The sequence below is a fragment of the Tamandua tetradactyla genome, chromosome 3 (genome assembly GCF_023851605.1).
Source record: "Tamandua tetradactyla isolate mTamTet1 chromosome 3, mTamTet1.pri, whole genome shotgun sequence".
Taxonomy (NCBI): Eukaryota; Metazoa; Chordata; class Mammalia; order Pilosa; family Myrmecophagidae; genus Tamandua; species Tamandua tetradactyla.
Window position 1 is genome coordinate 59231668 of NC_135329.1, and position 18061 is coordinate 59249728.

Here is an 18061-nt window from a genome sequence, read left to right on the forward strand (position 1 = left end):
GCTTCTACCTACTACAATTCCAAAGCCATTTCCACATGTCTGGTATTTACACTAGCAGCATTCCACTCTCTTGGTAAACAAAAATCTGTTTTTGTTTCTTACGCTGCTCTACCAATAACACATCCATCATTGTTCAGCATCCAGCAAAAAGCAGAAGGAAGAAGGTGGCAAACTATGCTAAATACCAATGAGTTTCCCTTTTCTTCCAGGAGAAACCATCCTCCATACCCCAGCCTTATGCAAGCAGAAGTAGGGAATGGAGCTCAGGCTCCTGGTGTAGCCTGCTGGCACCAAAGCGGGACACAAAGACACGGTCCTCCAAATCCTGAAGTGGTGGTGTGGTCTGATCACAGATCTCTACCTTTGACCATGTACTTCAGATCAATGCAGGTCAGTTCTGAGAGTAGCCCTTGTCCCAACTCCACTCTGGCAAAGACAGCAGAGGAATCGTAAAGACAGTAACCTTCCTCAAAACTACAGAAAATAATTAAAGGGCTGCAATAACCAGGCAAGGGCTGAATCAATAAAAAACAGCTTCAAATGACATAAAACATGATCCTGGCCCAGTTGGTGGTCCCTCCCCTCTATGCAGGATACAGCCAACTTGCACTTCCATTGTGGGACCTGGGCCCTTTTCTTCAGGAACCAAGTTTCCACTGAACAACCACTGATAAAAAGTAACATTATAGATACATAAAAATGCCAAAAGTATTGTATTTTTTGTTAAGTAACTCCACTTTTTCTCACAAATGTACAGATGCAAATGCTTAAAAAGCAATGAAAAACTGATGGTTTTTGGACTTATAATGTAGAAAGATATAATCTGTAAGAAATACTGAAATATGGGAGTATAGAGAACAGTGTTTTTGTAGGCTATGGAATACAAACTGGTATCTAATAAAATGGGATTGTTATAGATTTAGGGTATTAAATTTTAATGCATGACAAGCACAAAACACGTGAAAAATATCTTCAAAAAGACATGGAAATAGGCATGAATGGAAAAATTGAGTCAAATGACTAAGGCTTATCAAGAAAAAAAACAGAAAAGAATGTACTAACTATGAGTAGTTATATTAAATTAACTAGAACATGGCCATTATTAAAAAAATTTAAAAAGTAAAACTATAGGTGCTGGAAAGGATGTGGAGAAAGAAGGACACTTATTCACTGTTGGTGGGAATGTAGACTTGTGCAACCACTCTGGTAGGCAGTTTGGTAGTTCTTCTGGAAGTTAAGTATAGAAATGCTGGATAATACAGCAAACCCATTAGCAGGTGTATACTTGGAGGAATTGAAGGCAGGGACAAACATGAACATTTGTATACCAATGTTTATACCAGGATTATTCATGATTGTCAAGAGATGAAAACAGCCAAAATGTCCATCAGTGGACGAATGGATAAACAAACTGGTATAAATACATGATGGAATATTATGCAGCTGTAAAAGAGAATAAAATCATTATGATGTAACAACATGAATGAACTCTGAGAATATTATGTTGACTGAAATTAGCCAGAAACAAAAGGACAAATACTGTATGGTCTCACTAATATGAACTAACTAAAATAAGCAAACTCTGAGAGTTAAAGTAAAGAACACAGGTTATCAGGAAAGAGAAAGACAGTAGAGTTTAGGCATTTGATGAAGAAGGAGTACAGACTGTTCAATAAGATTGACTGTAAATATCCAGAAATGGAAAACACAATACTATGTGATAGTAGCAGAAGAGTATAAAGATAATGAACAAAGTGAATGTGAATAATGGTTGAAAGAAGATGACTAGGGGCATGTACGACATCAGAAAGAAAGACAAAGGACAAAAACTGGGACTGAATAACAGCAAAACCTAGAGTGGACAATGATGGTGATTAAATGTACAAGTCAAGAAAGTTCTTACATGAGGAAAAACAAACGCCAACATTGTAAGTTGTTGTAAAAGGGACTGTATAGGGGAAAAAAAACAATCAGTGATAACTAGGATCTATAGTTAACAATAACACTGCAATATTCTTCCATTTAATTGTAACAAAGGCAATATACCAAAGCTAAATGTCAATAAGAAGAGGATATAAGGGAAGCTATGGGATTCCTATTGTTTCTTCTTTTCATTTTACTAATGTTTTTCCTTTTTAGCATTTTCTTTTCACTTTGAATTTAAAAATTTTTTCCTCCTCTTCTATCTTTGTGGAGGAAATGGAAATGTTCTCATATAGATTGTGGTGGTGAAGGCATATCTATGTGATTATACTGGGAGCCACTGACTGTTCACTTGGGATGGATTATATGGTACGTGAATAAAACTGTTTAAAAAGAAACAGAAATGTAAGTGCTGGATAAGATGTGAATAGAGAGATACAGGTATAAACTGTTGGTATGGAAGTAAAATAGTGCAGTCCCTCTGAAGGGTAGTGTGATGGCTCCACAGGAGGCTAACTATAGAGCTGCCACAGAATCATGCAATCCCATTATTAGTTACATGCTGAGAAGAACTGAAAGCAGGGACAAAAACAGACATTTGCACACTGGGGATTATGGTGGCATTATGCACAATTTGCAATGGATAGAAGTGGCCTGATAGTACATCGATGGATGAATGGAAGGGAGAATTTTGTTGTACACATACAATGGAATACTGAGAGGTCTGCAAGAAGGAATGAAGTTGGGAGGTATGGAACTAGGTGAATGAACCTTTAGGGCATTATACTGAATGAAATAAGCCAGAAACAAAAGGATAAATATTGTTAAGTCCTCCATTATAAAGTAACTATAATGAACAAACACTGAGAACTGAATCTGAGAGCACAGGTTATCAGGGGATACAATGCGGGCAGAGATCAATGATTAAGGAGTACGAAATGTTCAACAAGGCTTACTGCAAAAGTTCCTCAATTATAAGCTCCTACAGCAGTCATATCTATTCCTGAGTTTTAAGTGTTATTTCTAAATTCTGAGATGCTGAGCTTTTTGAGTATAACCTGGTAGCTCCTTGGAACTTCTGGTATTTGTGTGACACCTGAGACTCAGAGTTAGAGTTCGGCAGCCATGAAAGTCAGCATTATTCTATACATTAACTGTTAAAGAAGCTGAAAAAGAGAGATCAGATTTTAATTAGAGATACAAATGAAATGGACTTGGTTAGGACTAAAGTAAATCAGAATATAGGGTAAGAGTTGATACTGACTGTAATTTAAAACCTCAACTCTCCTCCAAAGGAAGAGATGTTTATTTGGTACAAAATTTATATTTTCTGTAGCACACTGTCTAATTTAACCTGTATGGTCAATTTTAAACAACATAATTAATTGGAACCTAAAATAGGGAATGAGACCCTGTTATTCTGTACAAGTTAATGTAATACTCCAATACATTCCAGAGTATTCTGGGCAGAAAATGAAAATGTATTTGCAATGGTCCCTTGATGGACTGGGAAAAGCTGTAGAAATATTAAAGTTCCTTATCTGAGGAATTCCTGATAGTCTCACAAGCATTAGGGATTCCCAATTAAAAAGTCAAGCTCTTATGTACCTATTCACTGTAGGTAGAGAAATTGAGAAGTGCAGCCCCTTGGAGGGTAGCATGGTGGTTTCACAAGAGGTTTGGGGTGGGGCTGCCACATTGTCCTGAAACCCCAGTGCTCAGTATATATCTGGAGGAACTGAGTGTAGGGACATGAATGGACATTTGCACAGCGGTGTTTATGGCAGCAGTGCTTAAGATCCACAATGGATGGGGGTGGCCAAAGGGTACAATGACAAAGAATGGTAGGGGGAACTATAGTGAATATGTACAATGGACTACTGAATGGCTGCAAGAAAGATGAAGTTGGGGGACACACAACTAGATTTATTGAACCTTACAGACTGTATGTTGAATGAAATGTCAGGAACAAAAAGACAATTATTATGCCTCAATCATATGGACTAACTACAATATAAAACCTTGGTGAACTGAAATTGAGAGCACAGAATATAAGGTTGGGGCCTATTGTAAAGGGTCCTAGACTGTAAGCTCTTACAGTAGTCACATTTATTCAGGAGTTGTAACTGCTATTTCTAAATTCTGAGATATGAGCTGTTTATGTATAGCCTGGTTGTTCCCAGAAACTTCGGGTATTTATGTGACACCAAGACTCAGAGTTAGCTATAAAAGTCAGCAGTACCCCATACAGGAACTGTTTAAAAAGCTGAAAAAGTGACAGACTTCAAGTAGAGATGTGAATGAAGCTGATCTGGATAGAACTAAGGTAAATCAGAATACAGGGTAAAGGAGGATATTGTGTATATTTTAAAACTTCAACTTCTGTGTGAGACCAAAGGGAGAGATGTTTAGTTGGTGCAAACTTTGTATTTTGGGTAGTGCATTTCCTAATTTAACTTGTAAGGTCAGTGTGGGTGAATTCCTTAAGTACACGGAATCTTGAGCATGAGAATTTTTTGGTCTGTCCAGGTTAGTGTGATGCCCCAATATATCCCAGAGTAATCTGGGCAGTGAATCAAGAAATAAATATTCAACTTCCCCATCTGGAGAATTTATGATATTCTTGCAAGCAGTGGGGACAACCAAATCAGTAGGCCGAGCCCTCGATCTTGGGTTTTACCCCTATGAAATTCATTCCTGCAAAGGATAGGCTAAGCTTATTTAAAATCAGACCTGAAAGTCACCCCCAGAGAACCTCTTTTGTTGCTCAGACGTTGATGCTCTAAGCCAACTCAACAGGTGAACTCACCATACTCCCCCCCTACGTGGGACATGCCTACCAGGTGTGTAAATCTCCCTGGCAACGTGGGACAGAAATCCTGGTATACCTCTTTTTAGCTTATGGTGGAGTGGAGTGGCTGGAGGGAAATACCTGAAACTGTTGAGCCTGTGTTATAGAAACCTTGATTCCTGAAGATGACTGGAAAAAGAATAACTTCTACAATGTGACTGTGTGATCGGGAAACCTCGTATCTGATGCTTCTTTTGTCCAGGGTATGAACAGATGAAAAGGAAGGAAATAATAAAGATTAAAGTGGACATAGATGGATTAGGGAAAAGAGAAAACAACAGAGAAAATTAATGAAACAAAAGTTAGTATTCTGAAAGGATCAATACAATTCCCAAACCTTTAGTTAGAAAAGGAAAAGGAAGAAAACATGAACTAAAGTAAAAATGAAACTAAGGACATTACTACTGACTATAGAAATTAAAAAATTGTAAGACAATACTATGAACAACTGAACACAAATTCGATAACTTAGATGAAACAGAAATATTTCTAGAAACACATAAAATACAAAACTGACCTAAGAAGAAGTAGAATATCTTAACATAACTACAACAAGCAAAAAAGAGGGAATATTGAAAACCTCCAAACAACAAAAAGTCCAGGGCAAGATGGCTTCAATACTGAAATTTTTGTAACATTTAAAGCAGAATTAACATCAATAATTCTCAAACTCTTCCAAAAATTAGAAAATAAAGAACTACTTTTCAACTAATTCTATGAGTACAGCATTGTGATTTTATGAACACCAGACAAAGGAATCAAAACCACAGAAAATTATCACTCACTGAATATAGATGCCTAAATTGTCAACAAAATACCATCAAACCAAAGCCATCAGAATGTTAATAGGAACATACAGTATGACCAAGTGGGACTTAAGAATGCAAGATGTGTCAAGTTATAGAAATCAACAAGGGTAATACTCCATATTAATAGATAGAAAAAGCAATGGAGAAAGCCTGAAAGCTTTCCTTCTAAGATCAGGATCAAGACAAGGATGTTTGCTTTCATTTTCTCCTATTAAACATTGTACTGAATATTCCTGTCAGAGCAATTTGTATGTAAAAAAAAAAGTGGCACACAAACTGGAAAGAAGTAAAATAACCTCTATTGTGAGATGACATGACCTTATATAGAAAGAATCCCATAAAATACACACACAGAATTAGAGGTAATAAATGAAAGCAATAAACTTGCAGGGTACAAGAGTAACATGCATAAATCAGTTGTATTTATCTTTTTATTTTGTATGGAATATGGCAGGGTCACGTTTCATTCTTTTTCCATATGAATATTCCGTTATTGCAGTATCATCTGTTGAATTTTAGTTTGTTTATTTGCTCATTTGTTTCTGGGAAGTGCATGGGCTGGGAACTGAACCTAGGTCTCCCGCATGGTAGGCAAGAATTCTACCACTGAACTACCCTTGCATGCCCCAATCAGTTGTATTTATGTATACAAATTATAAGGAGCCCAAAAAGAAAAATGAAGAAAAAAAATCAATTTACAGTGGCATCAAAGGGATTAAAACACCTAGAAATAAATTTAACCAAGGTATGTGTGCTGGTTTGAAAGTATTATATACCCAAGAAAAGCCATGTTTTAATCCTGATCCAATTTTGTGGCAGCAACCATTTCTTTTAATCCTGATTCAATAGCATAGGGGAGATACTTTTTATTATTTCCACAGAGATGCAACTCCATGCATTTCAAGTGCGTCCTGATTAGCTTACTAGAGTCCTTTAAAAGAGACATGTTAGAGAGAGCTCAGAGATGACACAGATGCAGACACAGACACAGACATTTGGAAGACCTGATAAAAACATTAGGAGTATGAGGCAGAAATAGCCTGGTACTAAGCAAGGACTCACAGAAACAGCAGGAACCTGAAGAGTAGAAATCTCCAGCCCCAGCAGATGCTAAGCTAAGAGATGAAATTCGAATTTGTCCCGGAGCAGTTATGTGAATGCCCACAGACGCTTTAGAGAGGAAACCACTGGCATCAGAAGCTGGAAGCAATAGAACCAGGAACAAGGACCAGCAAATGTCAACCATGTGCCTTCCCATATCATCCTTTCCTGAGTCAAGGTTTAAGACACACTATGGCCTGAGGACTGTAAACTTATAACTTATTAAATTCTGTTTTTAAAAGCTGTTCCATTTATGGTATATTACATTCTGGTATCTTAATGAACAAATACAGCATGCAGAGTTGTATACTTAGATATATATATTGCTGAAAGCAATTAACGAAGACCTAAAAAAATAGAAAGACATTCCATGTCATGGACCGAGAGATTTAATATAGCTCAGGTGGCAATACCCCCAAATAACTGAGAGGTACACTGCAATACCTATAAAAAGTCTGAAGGTCATTTTTTAAAAAAGGAATATAAAAGTTGACCCTTAAAATCATATGGGATAATGTTGTGGGGTGCACCAAAAGACAGCCCACACAATTCCAATTTCCAAGCCTATTAGGAGTTTTTATTAGCCTGCCGGCGACTGCCTCAGAAACCTCTGTGAAGAGATTTAGAGAGCAGCCCCAGACCCCTCAGGCAACAGGTTTTAAAGCAGAAAACCACAATGTTGGACAACGTTATGCAAGTTGTTTTGACAGAATTATGATTGGCTGCATTTCACTCAAACCCTAGGTAAGTGTGCATACAGATTGGTCCAGTCAGGCAGAGTGCGGATGTGTGGCAAGCAAGCGGATGTCACAAAAGCTAAAATTATGCTGTTAGCGTTTGCAAATTCAGGTTGGTTTCCTGCCACATGCTAATTCTTAGAAAAGTCAGGGTATTTCACTTCCCTTTGTAATTCCCCACATTTCACAATAATGAGACCCTGAATCGTTAAAATGATATTGTAAAAGAAGAACAAATTTGTAAGATACAATTCCCTATTTCAAAGCAAAATGCAAATCTATGGTAATCAAAATAGTGTGATACTGGCATGAAATAAATTCCATGGAATAGAATTGATAGTCTAGAAATAAACCTATGCATCTATGTTCAATTAATTTTAAACACGGCACCAAGATCTTGCACTCTGGAAAGAATGGTGTCTTCACCACATGGTGGTGAGACAACTGGATATTCACACAGAGCTTGAAGTTTGACCATTATCACAGTATTTACAAAAAAATAAATAAATCCTTTAGAGAGCTAAATGTACGTGAAAAACTAGAACACACCTACAAGAAAATATATGAGCAAATCCTCATGACTTTGGATTTGGCAATTAATGCTTACATATAACATTAAAAGCACTAGTATAAAAAATAGATTGGAATTTGTAAAAATTAAAAACTTTTGTTCCTTAAAGGACTCTCTCAAGAAAGTGAAACACAACCTACTGTATAGATAAAAACATTTATAAACATATATCTGAGAAGGGCCTAATATCTAGACAAAATATTAAAAGTCTCTTACCACTTAACATGCAAATATAGTGAAAAATGAGAAAAGGATTTGAATATAGCATTTTTCAAGGAAAATGTGCAAATAGGCAATGAGCACATGAAAAAAGTCAACTTCCTTAGTCATTAAATAGCCAACTAGTACATGAAAAAACAGTCAACTTTGTTTTGATTTACATCATGACTAAAGTCATTAGGGATATGCAAATCAAAACAACAATGAGACACCACCTCATACCCACTAACATGGTTATAATTTTTTGAAAATCTAAAATAAGTATTGGTGAGGATGTGGAGAAACTGGGGCCCTGGAGACTGCGGGTGGGAATATACAATGGTGTCCCCATTCTGGAAAATATTTGTGCAGTTCCTCAATAATTTTTATACAGAATTAGCAGATGATCCAGCAATTGTACTTCTTCATATATACCCAAAATTAAAAAAAAGATATTAAATAATTGTATACAAATGTTCCTAGAAGCTCTATTCAAAACACTGCAATATTCAACAGATGGAAACAAACCAAATGAATGAATAACCAAAATGTTATATCCCATATATTGGAATATTGTTCAACCATATAAAAGAGTAAAATAATGGTACAAGCTATAACATGGACAAATTTCAAAAACATCATTAGTGAAAGAAGCCTAAAGATTTAAAAAGGTAATCTTTTTAAAAGATTCCATTTACATGCAATACCCAAATTAGGTAAATCAAAAGAAACAGAAGATTAATGGGTGATAAGGGTTGAAGGCAGTGGGGGATCGGGAGTGGCTCCTTTTCTGGGTATATGCTTTCCTTAGGAGGTGATGAAAACACTATGGAAATAAGATAAAAGCTAATCCACAACATTGTGTATGTACTAAACACTGATTATACGGTTTAAAATGGTTGAATTTAGGTTATGTAAATTTCACCTCAAGAAAAAGATGTACAGATAAGCCCAATCACAGTAAGCTCATGATATTGCATTCAGAGAAGTCCAATTTTCTCTAGAATATACATTTTACTTTTAACATAAATATTATCATCAATAGTTAATTCTAAATTTTAATAACACTTATTTTATCATTTCTTTTTCAGGCAAAAATGATACCATATTCAAAGAAAAACAAAATAAACATGGCAAAATAAAAAGAAAAATGAATTCTTCTGAAATGTAATTCAATTGGGAATGACATGGCAACCAAATTATGTCCTGTACTGTTATGTATTATAATTTTAATAAAATATCCCCTTTCAAAAACAAGTATAAAATTGGCTTCCAATTTTGCTTATGATAACTAACATTTTTAGTCTGTTCTAGAGAGTAGATCACTCCTAGCCCCTATTCCTTATCTGAATAACCTACTGTAATTTTGTTGCAACATTAGGCATGTGGAAAATATTCATATTTATTCATTATCCATTTATTTTTATTTCCAAATTTATGCCAGTATGTTCCAGCCACTTCACTGCAGAGATTCAGTGCATTAGGTTTCCTGCTGAATGCCCAGTACCTGGAATATTTCCGAGAACAAATAATATAGTTAAAAGCATTTATGAAAAAAATAATAAATGAATTTTCAAAACTGCACTTCACAATGGCCTTACATACTCAATATCATACGACAGTTATAATTTTGTAGTTGTCTGGCATTTCCAATCAACATAAACATGTAAGTGTCCCACAGAATGAAGCAGTGACTAGGTTTATTATCTGTGGAATCAGGGTGTAACCCCTAGAATATAGCCCTCATTGGATTATTGAATGTTTTAAAGAGAATGTAACTCAGAGGTTATAGTCACTTTGAGAAACAGAAGCTGAACAGGGCAGAATTTCAGAGAAGAGCAAAGTGCTGCTTTCCTTTGGAACCAATCTCAAAACCCAGTTGACCTCACTTGAGTCTTCAAATTTTTGAATCCTGATGCATTCTCCCAACAATAGATGTGAGCAAGCTTCATTTACTTACATCTCTTTATAAGTCCTAACTATATTCAGACTCTTTAAAATATAAACCCAGTATCTTATATTTTATTGTGTCAACTTTGGCCTCACCATACTCATTCCTATTTTGATTGTGTGTCCTTTTTCCATTTTTATCTTGAATCTATTTCATTACTTATAACTGCCTCCCCAAGATTCGAGGTCTCTGCTGTTCAATACTGTAAACAATGAATATTTTTAATCCACAGGTAGCTATTAAATGTAAATTAATTAAATTTAACTAAAATTAAAAAAAATGAGTTGTACCAGTTTGAAAATATTATGTACCCCAGAAAAGTCATGCTTTAATCCTGATTCAATACTGCAGGTGGAAACTTCTTATCCCACAGAGATGTGGTGTGCCCAATTGTGGGTGTGACCTTTTGATGAGACAGATGGAGATGTAACTCCCCCCATTCCAGGTGGGTCTTGATTAGTTTACTAGAGTCCTTTAATTTTGGAGACAGAAGAGCTAACACATATGCCACCACTTGGAGAAAAGTGACCCAGTATATGGAGATGCCTGGAGCCTAGGTCACCATAAGATGTTAAGCAAGCTAAAACCTGGAGAGAGCCCAGAGAAGCCGAGAGATGAAAGCCAGCCCAAGAAAAGTAAACTGAGGAACTTCCACAGGAACAGAGGCTGAAAGTAATGGAGCCCAGAAGCAAGAGACCAGCAGATGCCAGCCACGTGACCTCCCAGCTGCAGAGGTGTCCTGGACAGCATTAGCCTTTCTTGAGTGAAGTAAACTCTTGTCGGCACCTTAATTTGGACAATTTAACCTTAGAACTGTAAACTTACAATAAATTCCCTCTATAAAAGCTGCTCCATTTCTGGTATATTGCATTCTGGCAGCATTAAGTAAACTAATATATCAGTTCTTTAGTGGCACTAGCCAAATTTCAAATGCCCACTAGCCACATGTGGCTTCTGTAATAGAATGTGCAGGTACAGAACATATTTTCAATGCAGAAAATACTATTAGGTATGTTGATATGGATCTTAGATATACCTTCCAGTTTTTTCTATGTATAAGTGATTTTTATTTTGCTCTGCTCTATTAATTCCCTGTCATTCCTCAAATGATGCTTTATGTATTTTTGTTAACTTCTTATGGTAGGGGTTATCATTTAATTATGTACTTTAATTACTGTAAGTATTTTTCACAATATAAGGCCAATAATTTTCTTGGGCATATTGGTTTGGCTTTGTTATTTTAGCAATTTTATGGAATATATTCAACTACTGTTTTTTTCATAATGTATATTTCTGAAATTTGTGCCAAGTTTATTTATAAGGGTTTTCCCATTAATTTTCAGTTCATAGACTATATCTTCTGGTTTAATTTCCCATTGAATAGGCATATTGGTTATCCCTTTCAAATTTTTTAGATTTTCCTCCATCTTATTTATGAACCATTTGTTTGCTGGGTCCAGAATCTCTTTAAAGATGTATTTTCTTTTTTGGGATACGGAACTTTCATACATACACTTGTTGAACAATTGCAGAATTCATTTCACTTTTTTTTGAGAAAGTAGTAAGGATTTTTATTGTCAAAACAAGTAGGAGACCCTGTGCTAAATGGCGTGTGAATGTGCTAGAAGGGGGAAGTTTAGAGTCATGTATGTCACCAAAAGGAAAGTTGGAAGTTAAAACAGGAATGTATAACACAGTGAATCTTGTGATGAACAATGCCCACGATTAACTGTATAAATATAAAAAAGTTCTTTCATGAACCAGAACAAATATATGACACTATTACAAGGAGTTAATAATAGAGGGATTTATGGGAATAAAGCACCTATTACAAACTACAAACTATGGTTAACAATAATATTTTAATACTCTTTCATCAACAATAATAAATTTACTACACCAGTACTACGGTCAATAACAGGAGGGGATAAGGGGCATAGCAGGATTTTTTTTTTAATTTTTACTTATTTTCTGGCATAAAAAAAATGTTCTAAAATTGATCATGGGGTTGAATACACAATTATGTGATGACAGTGTGAGACAGTGATTGTAGACTTCACATGGTTTGTACAGTGTATGAATATATCTCATTAAAAGAAACAACAAAAAAGAGAGAACCAAGCATAATAGAGTATATATAACTTAAAAAGGCCTGAGATGCAATTTCCTCATGATAAGCACGTCAGCAAACCAATGCTTAACTAACTTGTGATTCTTTTAAGTACTCCTTCTCCCAGAATCTGACACCTGAAAATAAACAATCGTAACTTGCCTACTCCTTTTTTCTTCTACCTTAGTTCCTTTAGGCAAGGCTAAACCAAGTAAGGAAAACCATCCTGTACCAAAGAATAAGGTTATTTTAAGACAACCTCGTTCTGCCTATGTAAGCCATGTTCTTGTTATCATCCTACAGTGCTCCCTTTCATTTTAAGAATTGGATATTGCCTAATTCATGAATTTATTCATTAATAAAGGTGTGAGATCCAAAGAACTAACTTCCTGTAGATTTCTGGGTTTTTTGTTTGACAGTTTTGGTGATGATGACAATATGTGAAGACAACTGTTGAGAACTCTGCAGACAAGATAAAGGAAAGTGTACACTGAACCCTTTGAGTTCTCTGTTTTCCTCATCCTCTCCAAGGTCCATGGGTAAACTACTCTCAGATCTGAGCTCCATTCTTCTTGTGTTTGAGCTTTCTGATCACACTGTCTCTCAGACCAAAAATCAGTGGGTCAATCTTATTAAAGAGAAAGATCAAATTTGAGCCTAAGTCCTTTGGTGCAGTCCACAGTTTCATTTCTACAAGTGCTACTTTCTTTGCCTGTGCACAAGGTAGGAAATGAGGTGATAAAGATGGGATCCTCAAAACCTTAAAATTTTGATTCTCCACCATTTGGCACTGTGTCATTTACATTCACATATGTTAGGGTTAGAGGCTGTGCCTATTTAACAAAATGGCAACATCTCACCAAAAACAAGAATTCTAAAGTCCATTACGGGAAATAATCTAAATCAACAAAATTACTCATCTCAGAACTGCACTCCAGAAAAGGTGCTCTCAAACCAGTCAAAGGCAATGCCTGTTTTAATTGGTACTCACAGGATATTAAGAAAGTCCAATACTTCAAAATAGTTTCATTAAAGGATTCTTTGCAAAAGGCAAATGAGTAATTAAAAGTTCATGAGATTTCTGATGTATGTCTAACAGAAAAAATTTTAAACAGCAAAAGTTTTAAAATTAAAGCTGTAAGCTCTGTTTCTATTCATCTGTAGTTTATATTTTCCACTTCTGAATGGTATTACCAAATTAACTTACAAAAGTCCTTAAGAGAGGCGCGCCACGACACCGGTGCCATGGAAGATGGGCAGCTCTCTGACTCGGATTCTGACATGATAGTGGCGCCCAGCGACAAACCGCTGCAGGTGCCGGTTACAGGAACCAAAGAAAGATCTGATAGCCCGAGTAGTAAGGATAATTGGGAACAAAAAGGCAATTGAGCTTCTGATGGAAACTGCTGAAGTTGAACAAAATGGTGGCCTTTTTATTATGAACAGTAGTCGAAGAAGAACACCAGGTGGCGTTTTTCTGAATCTCCTGAAAAACACTCCCAGTATCAGTGAGGAACAAATTAAGGACATTTTCTACATTGAAAATCAGAAGGAATATGAAAATAAAAAAGCTGCTAGGAAGAGGAGAACACAAGTGTTGGGGAAAAAAATGAAACAAGCTATTAAAAGCTTAAATTTTCAAGAAGATGATGATACATCACGAGAAACTTTTGCAAGTGACACAAATGAGGCCCTGGCTTCTGTTGATGAATCACAGGAAGGACATGGAGAAGCAAAATTGGATACAGAGGAAGCCATTGAGGTTGATCATTCTCACGATTTGGACATCTTTTAATACATTTTGGACAATTTGAGGAAGAAGGCTTTCTAAAATGATACCGTTAAGAAATCATTTCTACTGAGATTTGTTTTACTTTGCACTGATAAACATGAAAATCTGGAGAAAAGAGAACTGTATTTTAACTAAAAATGAATCTATGTGAGATGATTGTGATTAATAGAAACATTTAAAAATTTCTTATGTATAACAAAATACTTCAACGTATATAGCAGAGAATTTAATTTCTCAATCTGTTGCATGTGCTAATTATTGTGAATATTACTAGGTGATAATCAGTTTTGTTTGAGTCATAATATGCCATTCAAAGGGTTATGGTCTTTTTCTGACTTATGTTTGCGATAAATTATGTTTTGGTTTCAAGACATTCCATTAAAATAACCTCATGGAACATGCAAATTGTTCAGCTATTGCAGATGCATTCAAATTTGGTTTTTCTGTGTTCTAGGTACTCAGGCAATTTTAAGGATAAGACACTAAAAAAATAGGTTATAATGGTGGCTTTTTCCACTTTTTGTTTGGCCGGGAGTAAATAAAGATGCTTTTCAAAGAATATTGGTTCTTAACTCTAACTTTTTGAATTTTTATTAATTAACATGTTCATATACTAAATACTGACATACCTGTATATTACTATGGACATTAAAAATTTCTCAGTGGCAGCTTGCCCAAGACTGTTTACCTTATGTTAAGGAGTTAGATATTACAAATGTCACATCTGCATGAAGTTTCAAGTTACTAATTTTTATTAAAATATAAAGCTAGTTTACTTAACATGTTCCAAGAGTTGACAATAGTTAAAATATATATATATATAGGATACAATTATGAACTATTCATTGTAGACAGTGTACTTGAAGTCTTTCAGTAGTTCCTGAAATACATGGTTATTGAAGTTGGATCTAAGTGGGAAAAGAAAATGCTGGTTATTGGTTTTTTATTTATAAAGAATGCAAAAATAAAATTAGATTTTTGGCAGTCCTTAAAAAAAAAAAAAGTCCTTAAGAGAGTTCTATTCAAACTGACTTAAAGATCAATAGGCACTTATATAAAAATAATAAGCCATACAAAACATTTCCAACGAAAAAAGGGTATTCATAGAATGAAATCCAAATGTTTTGGAGAAAATTAAAATTCCCACAAATTAGAAAAACTTTGTCAAACAGGACAAATTTACTATTATTAAATAAAAATAGTTACATCTTTGGAATTACCAATGTAAGAACAATATAAGCATATAATTTTATTCTATTTGGGTGTGCTCTTCCTAAAGTTATACAGGATTACTGATCAAATAAACGAGCATTATATCTACTAGACCTCTAAGGTGACGGAAAATATAAATTTGAATTTAAAGAGTAACTGTCAGTTTTAAGATAGGATATTTCTGATAACTTAAACTGTAAAGTATGCATGATACGTTTTGTTAAAGGAAAAGAAGTATTTTTGTCTTAAATTAAAATAACTAATTGCAGAATGAGAAACAGGAATATGTAGGACAATCCCTACAGAGAAAGTTGTAGAAAGTTTGCAGAAAAGACATTTGGCATAGTTGAGGTCTAAGATCTGATAGGTTTATAGGATTTAAAGAGTTTTCTCATCAATAGTATCTTCATGCAAAACTAGAATTTGGTTTTCTCTGTTAAAATCAATTCTCTAGGATTATTAGTCTGCTCTTAACAAAACGTTATAAATTATTTTTCTTAATCATCTGAATAACTTTTTAGAAGGCAAACATTCTGTATCTTAGAATAATCTCCTGTGCTTATCATCCTTTGTTGTTTTAGAGAAAAGTATCTCTTTTGAAATAATTATGTGTATTTTACAGTCATGCTACCTACTCCCTTTACTTTTTTTTTTTAACTCCCTTTACTTTTAAAATCTTTTATTGTCAATTGATTAACACGGAAACTAAATATTTTTTCACAGTGATTCATGATCCTATTTAAGAATTAAAACCTAGTAACTTTTGACACATTACCTTCCCAGAGCTTAACCCTAAAAGACATTCCTTGAACTCAAACTGTCTTTGGGATTTTCCAGAGAGCCCCTGAACATCACAAAGAATTTGCTCTGTCACCTTGGAAACAGACAGGTGTTAAAACTATTTAGGTTTATGCAATGTTATCAGTTGCATGGGAAGTGTAATCAAATTAAAAAAGATTTTCTAACCTTCTGTTGGTTAAATTTATAGGATATTGTTATTAATATTAACATTTCAGAAGTTATATAAAGTTCTTAGAGATCTGTCCATGAGATATTCAAGTACTTATGTGCCAGATTTTGGACAACAATAGTATTATTGTACATAAGTTCAGCTAGTCTTAAAAGAATGTTTAATGAACTCTCATCAGATCATTTGTGAAATAGCAATAAGTTAACCATGGCCATTTTAAGTATTTTGTCATCTACAGATAGTTGTATTCTGATGCTTCCCTGAAAACACTTGCTACAGGCAAGGATTATCCCAAAGACCTATGAAAAGGACTACGCTAAATTCTCTGAGGCACCAGCTTCTAATGATATTGCTTACCACTGGATTGCATCAAGATTTGCAGAATTCTAGTGTAGATGGGTTCATGAGATTGTTAATACAAGAACAAGTAAAACAAGAATTTATTATGCAAGACTAAATAAACTGATAAAGAATTATTATAGTTTTGTTTTGATTAATGCCAATGTTCTACTCTCCTACTTTCCAGATACAAGGAGTTACCATATCCCTGAAACTACCTGTAATGCATGAAACATTCATCTTTATCACCCTAGAAACTTTTGGAAACTTTTAATACCTTTTTTTGGGAAACTTTCAATACCTTTTTTTTAATCAATACACAATCAGAATCTGTCATACTAGATGACAGGAAATAATAGGAGGCACTGGTTACATAATCAAGTCTTAGGAATGTTAACTGAAGAATGCACAGCAAATTCTAAACCTACTGCCCATTATAGTCTACAACTTCATGCAGTTCCCTGTGCTTACCTAAATTGTATAAAAGCTATGGCAGAAGCTGCCATATTAGTTAAAGCCTCCACAAACTTAACTCTGAGCAGATCCAACATTTTCCCTACAGAAATCTGACTTACGATATCCTTCTACGTTCACCTCACAATCTTTACCTAACATACTGAAATGTTCTTAACCATGCTACTCTGCTACCTTTATCTGATGAGGCTAAATCCATGACTGTAAATTGGTAACTTCACAATTAATGACTCCATACATGCTCCTTTAACAATTCCAGATGTCAATTCTATGTTAATGCTTCTTATGATAGAAATTCTGATGGTAAAATTCCAAGTAGGCTATTCAGTTACTACTCACTATGAGATGAATGAATGAAACAGCCTTTCACAACTTTTTTCTGTACAACACGATGACCTCTATGTTTTCTATCTGAAGGAAAATCTGTTAATATCTATACTAATAACAGATACGCTTTAGTGCAATCCATGATATGAGCATACCATGGGAAAAAAGAGGGTTCCTCATTTCTGTTACTCCAATTAAAAACAGACAAGTGGGTGGTGTGAAGGTGGCTCAGTGACAGAATTCTGGTCTGCCATGCCAGAGACCTGGGTTCAATTTCTGGTGCCTGCCCATAAAGAAAAAAAAAGACAATTACAAATAGACAAGTAAATAATGTCCCTTCTGCCACTTCACTCGCATCTATGGTTGCCATCAAGCTAGAAACTCACAGAAAAATAACTTAAATATTTCTTTAAAGAATGCTCTTGCAGATTTTCATCAAGATGTTTCAGAAACAGCCTCTACTTAAACAGCTGAGATTATAGACTTAAAGTAAAACTGTCTAAATTATCTGAATAAACTGGCCTTCCATTACCAAATATTTTACCTTTAGACATGATGACTATTTTTACATTCCCTTTGTGAAATACAAACTCTCTTCATGAAATTGTTACTGGCAGATCTGTGTCTCTGTGAATAAAATCAACACTGATCACTCACTGTCACAACATGACATGACCCTATTTGAGAATCCTTAAT

The 18061-nt window shown here is 34.9% G+C and overlaps 1 protein-coding gene and 1 pseudogene across 2 annotated transcripts in view; one reads left to right on the plus strand and one right to left on the minus strand.

Annotated features, from left to right (window-relative positions):
* LOC143677338 (uncharacterized) overlaps window positions 1–18061 on the minus strand; it is a 124191-nt gene that overhangs the window by 25973 nt on the left and 80157 nt on the right. The window lies entirely within an intron of this gene.
* LOC143676729 (phosphorylated adapter RNA export protein pseudogene) lies at window positions 238–14109 on the plus strand (annotated as a pseudogene).